The sequence below is a fragment of the Triplophysa rosa genome, linkage group LG11 (genome assembly GCF_024868665.1).
Source record: "Triplophysa rosa linkage group LG11, Trosa_1v2, whole genome shotgun sequence".
Lineage (NCBI taxonomy): Eukaryota > Metazoa > Chordata > Actinopteri > Cypriniformes > Nemacheilidae > Triplophysa > Triplophysa rosa.
This window is the reverse complement of record NC_079900.1, coordinates 26,521,236-26,533,529: the sequence shown is the minus strand read 5'-3', so window position 1 is coordinate 26,533,529 and position 12,294 is coordinate 26,521,236. Positions and strand designations below refer to the sequence as shown.

At 41.3% G+C, this 12,294-nt stretch overlaps 1 pseudogene; it reads right to left on the bottom strand.

Annotated features, from left to right (window-relative positions):
- Positions 1–5,942: 5,942 nt before the first annotated feature.
- LOC130561784 (uncharacterized protein K02A2.6-like) lies at positions 5,943–9,871 on the bottom strand (annotated as a pseudogene).
- Between the last annotated feature and the right edge of the window lie 2,423 nt (positions 9,872–12,294).

The following is a 12,294-nucleotide window of genomic DNA, read 5'->3' as shown; positions in this document are numbered from 1 at the left end:
GCCTATGAGAACCTTACTAAGATTTTCCCCTAAAAATTGGAGGTCTTCTTCTCTACCTCATCTGTATTTACTACATGTGTCTGTGTATGTGAGTGCCTTGCAATGGACTGGACAGACCACCTATCCAGAGTGTGCCCTGCCTGTGGCCCAAGATGCAGGTTTGAGGAATGAATGGATACCTTCTAATACCCACTCTACAACACAGATCTAAAAAAACAGCATATCCAATAAACCATATAGTCAGGAGCCAGGAAATACAGTTAGCATCAGCTGAGGTTGTACGAAAATACAATAACTGCCTCGTGTATTAAGAACCTGCAGCATGTGTGTAGGATCTTGGATCTTGATGATGATGATGATAGCAGGGTGCCTTGTCCTGAGAGGATCCGTAACCCCAGGGTAAGTCTCACTGACTATCCATCCCAGCAGGAGGGTGGTAAGAATATTAACCATTAAACAGATCACTTTGAACACTGTCTGGAGATGCTGGGATCAATCAGAGCTCAGCAGAATGAATTACTGTGGAATGAAGCTATATCTTTATGGAAGTTTTCTCTGAAGGAACCTAGAGAGAGGTATATGAAGACATACACAGGAGCATGAAGTTGTAATGGTTCTATGCTTTTTAATAAACATTTTAAAGGACCTATAAAGTCAAATTAATTTTAAAATCACTTTCTACAATTTGCATTGTATCAAAGCAGCTGTACAAGAAAAAAACAAAAAGAGAATGAATGTTGAATACACACAAAAAAGGTATAACCTTACAAGTAATATGAAATAGCTGATCTTACAAAAGATCAGATAGCGATACTTTAGATACATTATCAACAAATCAAACAAGATTTTGCAATAATATTATGAATTGCACAGTTAGCATGCCAGGAAAAGTTATTTTTATACACAATTTTAGTCTTACTAATACGTTAAAGGCAATATTAAAGTATAAAGGCCTAAACCTGATCAGCAATCTCCTTGTGAGCCAGCCCAACACTGGCAGACAGTGGCAAGGAACCAAGCTCCAATGATGTATACAAATAGAGAAGAAACCAGGCTTGACAAGTAAATCAGAGTTAATGGTTCCCAGCTCATAACTCTGATACATGTTGTCATTGGCATGTAGAAAAAGCAGGAAAGTTGATCCATGCATCCATGAGATCAATATTAGATGATTGCAATGCCTTACTGGCTGGTTGCCCTGCTGGCTTAGTACAAAAACTTCAGCTAGTCCAAAATTCAGCAACTAGAGTTCTTACAAGAACAGATTACTATTTTATTGTTACAAATTACATTTTTATTTTTGGTAAACCTACCACTTTAACTGTTAAACCAACCAACCAACCCAACTTCTAATACTTCATGTACTTTTATATGTATATGAACAGACACAGTAAACAAATGTAATCAAAAAGTAGTCTGATTACATTACAAGAAATGTGTAATCTAAGGGATTATGTTACTGATTACAAATTGTACCATGCAATTTGTAATCAGTAATAGTTACACATCCACAAAGAGAAATTTACAGTAAGACAAACACCAATGCAGCACTCCACCAATCTGGGATTTATGACAGAGTGGCCAAACTCAAGCCTCTCCTCAGTGAAGAAGACCCATGAAAACCCACTTGGAATTTGCACACAACAAAAAACACGCAAAAGACTGTCAGAAACCAGATTCGGTCCGATGAATCTTAGTTTCAAGCATCATATCAGGAGGAAACCAGGCGTTGCTCATCACCTGCACAATACCATCTCAACAGTTAAGTATGGTGGTAACAGCATCATGCTGTGGGGGTGTGGGGAAATTGTAAGGGTAGAAGGAAATCTCAATGATGCAAAATACAAAGATACCCTTAATGAAAACAGTCCAGAGGATTTAGAACCTCGGACTGGGCAGAAGGTTCATTCTTTAACAGGACAATGATCCTGAACACAATGCAAGAGTGACGTATGGACAACTGCGTGAATGTCCTTGAGTGGCCCAGCCAGTGCTTGGGCTTGAACCCAATGAAACACAGCTGTAGAAACCTGAAAATGTTTGTCTACTGATGATTCCCATCTAACCTGGCAGAGTTTGAGAGGATCTGAGGAGAAGAATGGCAGAAAATTGCCAAATGCAGATGTGTAAAGCTCTCATCATACCCCAAAAGGAATTGAAGCTGTAACGGTGCTTTAACCAATTAATGAGTTAAAGGGATACTTTACCCCCCCAAAAAAAATAAAAAAAAAATTAAAAAAATAATACAAAAAAAAAAAAAAAAAATTAATAAAAAAAAAAAAAAAAAATATATTTGAAAGAATGCTTATAACCAAACAGATTTTGCCCCCTATTGACTCTCATAGTAGGAAAAAATACAATGGCAGTCAAAAGTCCCCCAGTACTGTTTGCTGTACTAAATTCTTCAAAATGTCTTCTTTTGTGTTCAACAGAACAAAAAAAATGCTAAAGTAATTTTTCCAACCCTGTAGTGGGGTAGATTGTAACAAAGGCACTCCGTGAATTTGACATAACCTTATAAGTTGTGTGTTATTCTTGCAGAGGTTTCGAAGGGTGTCTTTTGTAGTAAACAGATGTGGGTATAAACGTTTGAGCCCTCCAGCTTGAAAACTCTTTGAGATACAGATGCTAAAGCAAAAAGTGTTACAACCATACCCAGTCTAGATGTGTTTGTACTGTATGTGTGTACTGTATGCATTTGATTTCCTTTACTTTTCTCTATTTCATGTTATTTTTAGGGCTATTGTTTAAAAAATATATATATATATAATATATATATATATATATATACTGTATATTCGTTTTCAGCTGATTTGATGCAAATTGTAAAAAGCTTTGACTTGACAGAAATAGTTGGCGAATCTGAGGTCACTGGAACTAATCTGCATTCCGCCCGAGGCCCGCTCACCTCTCATGATACAGGAGTATCATGCCACGGGCCGCACTTAAGTGGATGTGAGCCGCTGGGTGCTGCTCTATAGGTCTGAAAGGATTAGAGCTGTAACATCACCTACTGGGCTGCATGAGGAAAAGTTATTAAGACAGTGGCCTGAAGGCACCGGCATCTGCCGGCTGTCCTTTCTGCCCTGTGGGCATGTTATGGGCATGACCCTGGAGCTTACAAAATGGATGGAGACTCCAGGCAAAGGGCATGACCTTTCCCTGTAAGCCATGCTGTTTCAAGAGGTAAGCATTAACTGGTCTGGCACCCCAGATGTGTCTGAGAAGGCACATTAAGAGCAGCAGCTAACCACATGACATTCCTCTGGCTGAGACAGGAAATCTACACAGAAGAAGGGAGATCTACACTTGGATAAAGCTTTATCTGGGCTGGTGTAAAAATGCCTCCAGCTCATGATCAGTCAAGAGATGCCGGCAATTCAGCCACCTGGGTTATTGATTGAGGTATTTGCATGGTTTCTCTGCTGAACAAGATGAACGGGCCAGAAAGACAGGTGACTGGAAAACTGGTGGACATTATTTACAATACATGTTGATGTCATTTCCTTTAAGATAAGCTGATAGCCAGCACATTCTGTGACTGTTGTTTTCTCTTTTGTATTTCTTTGAGAAGGCTTTTATTGAGAAATATAACCACTTGGTTCCAGTATGTGTTTCGGAATAAATGTAGTTTTCCACTATAGTTTCATATACTGTATTTATGTTTCATAAGGAGCTGAAACACTGCATTTGTTTAATAATGTAATAACAGAGGCTGGGCGTTACTTTCCCCACAATGTATAGTTTGGAAGGTAGGAAAATGAACTAAAAACAAGAAAATGAGAGGGCAGGGCAAAGACACACAACCGGAGAAAAGAAATACAAGACATGTGCTCAATCAACACTAAGATACAACAGAAGAATACATGACAAACAAGAAACATGCAGTCATGCAGGGCAGCTAAAGTTAGGAAAATTAAAGACAACAAGAAAAAATAGTTGCTCTATTATAATTTTTGACAGATGTTTATTAACAGTAACCCAAAACTCCTGAACACACTTTTGAGGTCACACAGTTTGCCATGATTTGGTGAAGGTCTAAGAATAATTTAATGAATCGTTTTCTTAGACAAGAAAATTTACTTGCAAGTGTAGGAAACTTTTTCCTCGTCGAAGCAGAGACCAGGAGACGATGGGATATCTTTCATACAGAAGTTCTCTTTATTGAGGACTCGCTGTGCGTCGATGTAGTCATCCAAGTCTGACTTTTAGTTCAGTACAGTAGAGTTTTATACCTTTCAAGGGGGCGGGATACATAGAGGTGGAGATGATTTACACAAAGCATGCAAATGCAATACAGGAATGAGCCGTTACCAGAATTGTCCCAGCCAAGGTCTCAACAGCATAACAGTGTCATTCAAATGCATAGGTGCTAATCCACTCAGCCTCACAGTATTGCCCATACCTTCACATTATCATAGAGACAAAGGCTTAGCTGTGCCTTAAAGCTTAACATTCAACTTTAACTTGGGACCCTGCCCAATGGTCAGGAAGTGAATAAAGACAAAAGGGTAATGTTTCAGACATCTGGGCTGCCTGACTTGATATTCATAGAATGTAAGCATCTTTACCTCAAAATGTGAAAGATAATGTACATAACTTTAACCTAAATATAACATTGTATAAATTTGTAATCCCACACAAGTAAGGATGAACCGAAATGAAAATTCTTGGCCGAAACCGAATAAAAATTAAACACTTGGTCGAATACCGAACCAGTTTTTTTCGCATTTCTTCTATTTATTTAGCTATTCTTTTCACTATTGCATGAACTGAATGAATATTTTGTCTTGCTTTTCAATGTAATTGAACTTAAAATATAAAATTGAGCAAACCAAGCATTCAATGGACTAACTGACTGCAGAAAGAATGTAATGTACTCTGTTTGCCTACAACAAAGTAGTTCATTAAAACGTTTCATTTAACATAAGACTGAGGCTGACTGACAACCATTTCAGTTCACTTCTCTCTAAACTCAGCCGACAAAATCAAACTGACTGTTTTCTCAAAAGGTGTACTAGGGATGCACAGACATAGCTTGACATTCCAAGTTGTTTAGTACAGGGAACTCTGTGCACAACACCACTGTGCGATGTCAAAGGATGTCGGGAGTGGCGTGGCTTCAGACCACAGTCTACCGGTAACAACGCTTTTGTCCGGAAATGTACTCCCGTGCCGCAGGTCCCGTGTCGTGTCTTTCTCTGACACTTTAAAATGCTTCCACACACTGCCGACACATTTTCTGCGTTAATAAAGCGTGCCCGTCTCTCTCTCCGCGTTGGTTGCTGCTTGATCGCATCAGACGTCATATTCGGTAAATGTGTTCGGCCATATTTCACTTATTTGGCCGAACATGCTTTTTTGCTATTTTCGGCCAAATATTTTCGGTTGCCGAACATTCTGTGTATCCCTACTTGCAAGAGAATGTTTGCAGCACCAAAATACAGCTAAGCTTTTAGGCCATTATGCATTGTGGAAAAACAATAAGTGTTTTTGCATGCATGACACTCGACCACTTATTTCTCTATGTGTGTTTAATAGGTCAGGCTTTCCTTTAGCATGGCAAAAAAAAAAAACGCATGGAAAGCCCATTATTTTTCCAAGGTTCCTGCACAAACCTGGCAGGAGCAAAAGTGTAATGTTGAAAGTATGTATTTATTGTATAATTTACATTTGGAGAAATGAAGTATTGACATACATGGAAAAAGGTGATTTGCTTGAAGATTTATGTTGTTATTGTAATATTCTTCAATGAGTAGACATGTAACATTTAAGAACCTTTACTGAACATACATCAACAGTACATGTGGCTGTTATAACTACATCCCCTACTTCCTGGCTGAACTGACAAGTTTTTTGGTATCATGAACACACCCCTTTACTTCCCTACCCCCATTCAGCTCTCTTAAAGAAACATCCCCAAACAACAGTTACCCAATACATTACACTCCTTTTCCCCAGTCCAGAAAGTCTGCAAATCTTTTTGGAGGATGGTGATCTCTTACAGGGTACCTCCGCAGGCCAGGAGTCCCAGATATGCCTTCCGACCCATTTCCATTCTCAGCAGGTTCAAGGCTTCCCTCATTTGGTGCTGGTGGCTGTGGCTCAGGCATTCCAGATGCTACGGTCTCAGGTAAACGATCAGTGCAGCCATTGGGCTCTGGCCTTGATGAGTTGGCAACAGTTGACACTCTTTCCCGTAGCTGATCAACATGCCTTCTGTGTACCTGTCCATCATAGGCACTGACCTTGTACGACAAAGGATCTGTGATGTCCACAATGATCCCCGGTATCCATTTGGGGTCCTTGGTGTAACTCCTCATGTACACCATGTCATTCAGTTTGAATTTCCTTACATTGTCCTGGCATTTGTCAGCAGGAACTATCCTGCCTGTGGTGCATGTTGCTTTCATAATCAGGGTGTAGCCTGTCAAGGGCAGTGGTTAGTCGCCGATTCATGAGCAACTCAGCAGGGCTTTTACCTGTTGCCGAGTTGGGTGTGACGTGCTGTGACAGCAGGAAGCAAGCAAGTCGAGTTTGCCAATCACCTTTGGTGATGCGGGAGAGAGACTCCTTCGCAGTCTGCACCATGCGCTCAGCTTGTCCGTTTGAACTTGGATGATACGGCGCTGTGGTGATGTGTCGAATGCTATTCCGTTCAGCAAACTCCTGGAACTGTGCAGAGGTGAATGCAGCCCCATTATCCGATACTATGACATCAGGCAAGCCGTGTGTTGCAAAAAGAAGTCTCAGTGTGTTAATAACAGCAGACGATGACGTGGAGCTCATCAGAGATACTTAGAGCCATTTGCTATGCGAATCAACTACTACGAGAAATAGTTTACCTTGAAAGGGGCCTGCGAAGTCAACGTGTAACCTGGACCAACTTTTCGTTGTCCATTCCCAAGGGTGCACATTTGCCCTGGGTGGTGCATGACATGACTTCTGACAGGTATCACATGCTCTGACAGTCTCCTCTATATCCTTGTCCATACCTGACCACCACACATAACTCCTTGCGAGTCCATTCATGTGCACAATGCCAGGATGAGCATCATGTAACATGGCAAGTACTTCTGCCCTCGCCAAGTCCGGAACCACAACACGGCTTCCCCATAGCAAACAGTTTTTGTGGGCAGAGAGCTCATGGCGGCGCAACAGAAAGGGTTTGAATTGGCTGTCTCTCATATCAGTTGGCCATCCATGCAGGGCCCAGCGTAACACCCGTGACAAAACAGGGTGCTTGAGCGTGAGGCTAGCAATTTGATCGCATGCATAGGCGCGTCTGGCACCATTTCCGGTAGCAAAACCTCCAAGGGTGGGGGTGTAACCCGGGCAAGGGCAGACGGCTCAGGGCATCAGCATTTCAGATGTTTTTCCCAGGTATGTAACATAGCTCATAGTCATAAGCTCCAAGGATCACACTCCATCGTAACATCCGTGGTGACAGAACAGCAGGCATTGGCTTGGAGTGGTGTAAAAGGCCCAGCAAGGGTTTGAGGTCAGTAAAAATCACAAAATGATGACCTGCAAGATACTGATGAAACTTCCTGACTGCAAAAATGACAGCCAAAGCCTCCTTATCAATCTGGGCATAATTCCGTTCAGTGGAAGACATTGTTCTGGAAGCAAAACAGATGGGTCTTTCCTGGCCATCACATTCCATGTGGAACAATAAAGCACCAAGACCATATGGTGAGGCATCACAGACCACTGCCAGTGTTTTTTTTTCGTCATAATGCACCAGCACCTTATCTGTTTGCAGCAGCTGTTTTGCTAGCGTAAAAGCTGTTTCGTGTTTGGCTCCCCACTGCCACGTGGCAGAGTGATCCAGCAAGCGATGCAGGGGTTCCATGACTGTAGCTTTGTGGGGAAGGAAACAGTTATAAAAGTTCAGTAGCCCCAAAAAGGCCTGGAGCTCTGTTTTGTTTTGTGGAGCCGGGGCTTTCTGAATAGCCTCCACTTTTTCACGAGTTGGCTTAACTCCATCCTTATCCACTCGAAACCCCAAAAACTCAACTTGAGTCGCTGCAAAAATGCTTTTCTCTTTTTGCAGCCTCAGACCAGCTTCTGCAAGACGCTTAAAAACAGCCTTTAGCTGCGCATTGTGGTCTTCCATGAATTTACCTGAAATTAGGATATCATCCAGATATGGCTGGACTCCTGGAATTCCAGCGAACAGAGTGTCCATAAATCTCTGAAAATTTGAAACAGCTGTTGACACTCCAAACTGCAATCGCCGAGGTCGGAAAAGGCCACGATGGGTGTTAATAGTTAGCAAGTCTGCTGCTTTGTCATCCACTGGAAGTTGTTGGTAAGCTTGTTTCAAATCAAGTTTAGTAAAGAATACTCCCCCAGCTAGTTTTGAGAAAAGTTCAGATGCTGTGGGTAAAGGGTACACATCCGGCTTAACAGCTGTATTCACAGTGGAACGATAGTCACCACAAATTCTCAGACCCCCATCCTTTTTTGCTACTGTCACTATGAGTGTGGCCCATCTTGCATGTCGCACAGGTTCGAAAATCCCTTGTGCCACTAACTTATCCAGCTCCTCATCTAGTTGTGGCCATAAAGCAAAAGGAACTAGCAGTACCTTAAAGAAAAGTGGGGTCGTTGTGGAATCAATGTCAATAGAGATTGGGGCTGCTCGGCAGGCACCAATGTCCTGAAAAACCTCTGCATATTCAGTCAAGATGTCCTCCAGAGACTGCAACTGTATGCCATGTATCCCTTCCACTGATATCCCTAGTGGTTCAAACCAGCCTCGTCCCAGCAGACTAATGCCCTGCCCTTGGCAAACAAAGGAAGAGTCTTTTCTGTGCCCTTGTACCTTACTTCCACAAACATATATCCTTTCAATTCCAAAGTTGCTTGTGACCACTGTTTTAGTATTCCCTTGTCTTGGTGCATTTCCGGAAGTTGATCAGGCCACAACGAGTGATAAGTGTGCTCACTAATCAGGGAACATGCTGCTCCGGAATCCACTTCCATCGTGTGTGCTTTTCCATTTAGGACAACAGTGGCCAAATATGGCTTCTGCCCCCTTTTTTTAATGTTCCTGTAGTGTGGTAAACATAGTATTCATTTTGCTGTTCATGCGTTATGATATCTGTACTCTGCCCCGCTTTTGTATTTCCTGTACCTTGTCCAGTATTGTGCTTGGTTCTTGTTAAACACACCCGAGCTATATGTCCCCTTTTCTTACAGTAATGGCATACTGCCGTGGTGAACTTACAAGCTTGTGGAGTATGCTGGCCACCACATCTAAAGCATGGTTTGTCACACTTTGGAGTTTCAGTTTGTGCCGCTGTTTTATGAACTGAAGCGTGAGCTGCATAATGAATATCATCATTCGGTTGCGATTCGTTTTGTTGTTGACGAAGGAGGCGAGTGTTTAACAGGGCTGCATCAGCAGCCAGAGCCTTTTCTTCTGCCTCTTTAAACGTAAGCGTAGGTTCAGCCAATAAGCGGCGCTGTAGCCCCTCATCGGGGCGGTTAGCTGATCTCCGAACGCACAGTGCACTGACAAACGTCTAAGCTCAGCAATGTAGTTAGAAATACTTTGATGTGGTTACTGTTTACAATTATGGAAGTGGAAACGCTGCACGATCTCTGATGGCGCTGGACTGTAATGGCGTTTTAAAGCAGCCACAATGTTCGCATAAGTCACAGTAGACGGTTGTGTCGGGGCAAGCACTGAACGTAAAGTGGAATACGTCTTTGCACCACACACACTCAGTAGCACAGAGCGTTTTCTGTCCTAATCCTCAATGTTGTTTGCATGAAAAAAACATTCCAGTCTTTCAATGTATTCCTCAAAAGAATAATTAGCACAGTCATCAAACTCTTCGATACGGCCCAGCATAGCCATGTTCGCATACACTTGTTATCCCCCAATCACTTATCTGCACACAGCGGTCCGGCTCCGCTCGTCGCCAATGTAATATTCTTCAATGACGGAGTAGACAGGTAACATTTAAGAACCTTTACTGAACATCATCAACAGTACATGTGGCTGTTATAACTACATCCCCTACTACCTGGCTGAACTGCCACGTTTTTTGGTATCATGAACACCCCCCCCTACTTCCCTACCCCCATTCAGCTCTCTTAAAGAAACATCCCCAAACAACAGTTACCCAATACATTACAGTTATAATATAACTTAATATAATAATGTGTAACGAATTCAGATTCTTGTGAAAGATGTAGAAGGTGAGTAGATCTATCTGCACTGAAAGGTCGCATTTAGGGTCAAGTGTCACAGGTGCTTTAAGCCTGTTGTCATAACAACAATGACTTTTTAAAAATCTCTTTGAAGCCTTTAACTCTTGCTAGCGCTGAAGAGCTCAACAGAGGCCTGTTGTTTACTGATGCAAATATATCAGGGTTCCTCAAATCTGGTCCAGGAGGGCCAGCGCCCTACAGAGTTTAGCTCAAACCCTGATCACATCCTGAACAGAGAAAATGCCTTTTGGCTAACTCTGGCATATTTACAGTAATGTTTATTAATATGCATTGTCCCTGTTATAAATGAAATAAAATAAAATAAATAGATACTCTTATATAGAGAGATGGAAGGGTCTGCAATACTTACCACAGGAAAAAGCGTAATGGCTAACATGGATCACGTGAGGCATTATCAGGCAGTGGCGTCAGTGGCTAGAGTTCACTGTTTTATGACAGTCTGTAACAGTTTACGTCTCACAGTTTCGTGTGGATTTGTTTGTTTGTATTGTCAATACATATTGCACAAGAAAAGGGATTTGGTTGATTATGCTGATATTGTTATGGTTTAAAATACACCACATGACCGTAATTGTAAATGCAATTTATTTGTTGAAATCTGGAAGTCAAAGAAACCATACCTTTTTATTTGTTTATTTTACCTTATTCGTTAAATTGCATTGTCGTGATCAACGCAACAGTGCAAAAGTCATTACATTTCAAATGTATTTATTCAAACATTTCAACTTCATTCAATAACAAATATACAATATAATATTTTACAATACTCATGTCCTCTTTTTCATAAAATTGCATCAGCGTCATATGCATACAGTACATGCAGTTTTAGTTACAATGCAAGTGTTCTCATAACTGCTAAAACCTGAAATCCATCATTCAATATTACAATAAAAATCTACGATAATGCCGTAAGTGAGTCCTGCCTGTCGCAACATTCGCTACTCTGCCTTCTCTTAAAAAATAAACATTTTATCATAGTAAAATTGACATATCCTCCCCAACGAAAGTATTGTTTAGTGTAAAACATGTTGAACATTAATGGACAGGCAGTTGATTCCTTAAATGAACAGCTGTTTCCTCACAAAAGCGATTTATTCAGTGTAGTGAAACTTCTCTTCTATTGGCATCCAGCCGAAAGAAACACCCTCTGGTCTGCTTTCCTGCGTACCGCTAAAGCCACGAGATGTATTCAGCTGCAGAAGGTTCAAAACCGCAGTTTCTGAACCACAGCTACAGAACGGAAGTGAGAGGTGGAGTTATTGACAACCAGATAAGCATTGCAGAGAGAACATATGATAAGTTAAGCGTTTATTTGCTAAATATTGAATTTATGCATTTGTGGCGTTGTTTTTCCAGGAATGTAGTGATAAAATGGGCGTGAATTGTTCATTTGACAAATTGTATTTTAATTATTTGTTGTATAATGTTTGATTGTTTCTTTTCAAACCATGCTGTTTGCTTCGTTATACAACCTAGTTGTATTTAAGTTATATTTTTATTAAAATTTCTGTTTTCATATAGAAAAATGCATGCTGCTGATGTCCATAAAACAATAAAACTGATTGTAACAAAATTAGAAGTAAACGGGAAGGAGGCGGGAACCGGCGAACATTAAATCAAACTTTTAATAAAATAAACCAACAACAAAACAAAAGTAAAGGGACAGCTGCCTTACGGTCAACTGCCGGCCACACAAACATAAATAAAACTTAACACAATGTCCAGGCCTGGTCCTCTCTCTCCTTCACTCCTGTCGCTCGTCCTTTTATGCTTCCGCTCCTCCGTGAGAGATGCAAGACCGGTGCAACGTGCAGCTGACACTCATTATCACTCGCGTCATCGGCCTCGCACCGTTCCCTCATGGCTCTCCTCCCACCCCAAACCCTAAAATGACAACCGTAAAGTCTAATTTAGCTAAAAACGTGAGTTTCACGAGGTGGCAAAGCAATGATAAATGGCTCCCCTAACCTTGCCCCTAAACTCAACGTCACAGGGGAAAAGTCAAAACATACCAATGAGATCGTAGGAAATAGGAATTCACACGAA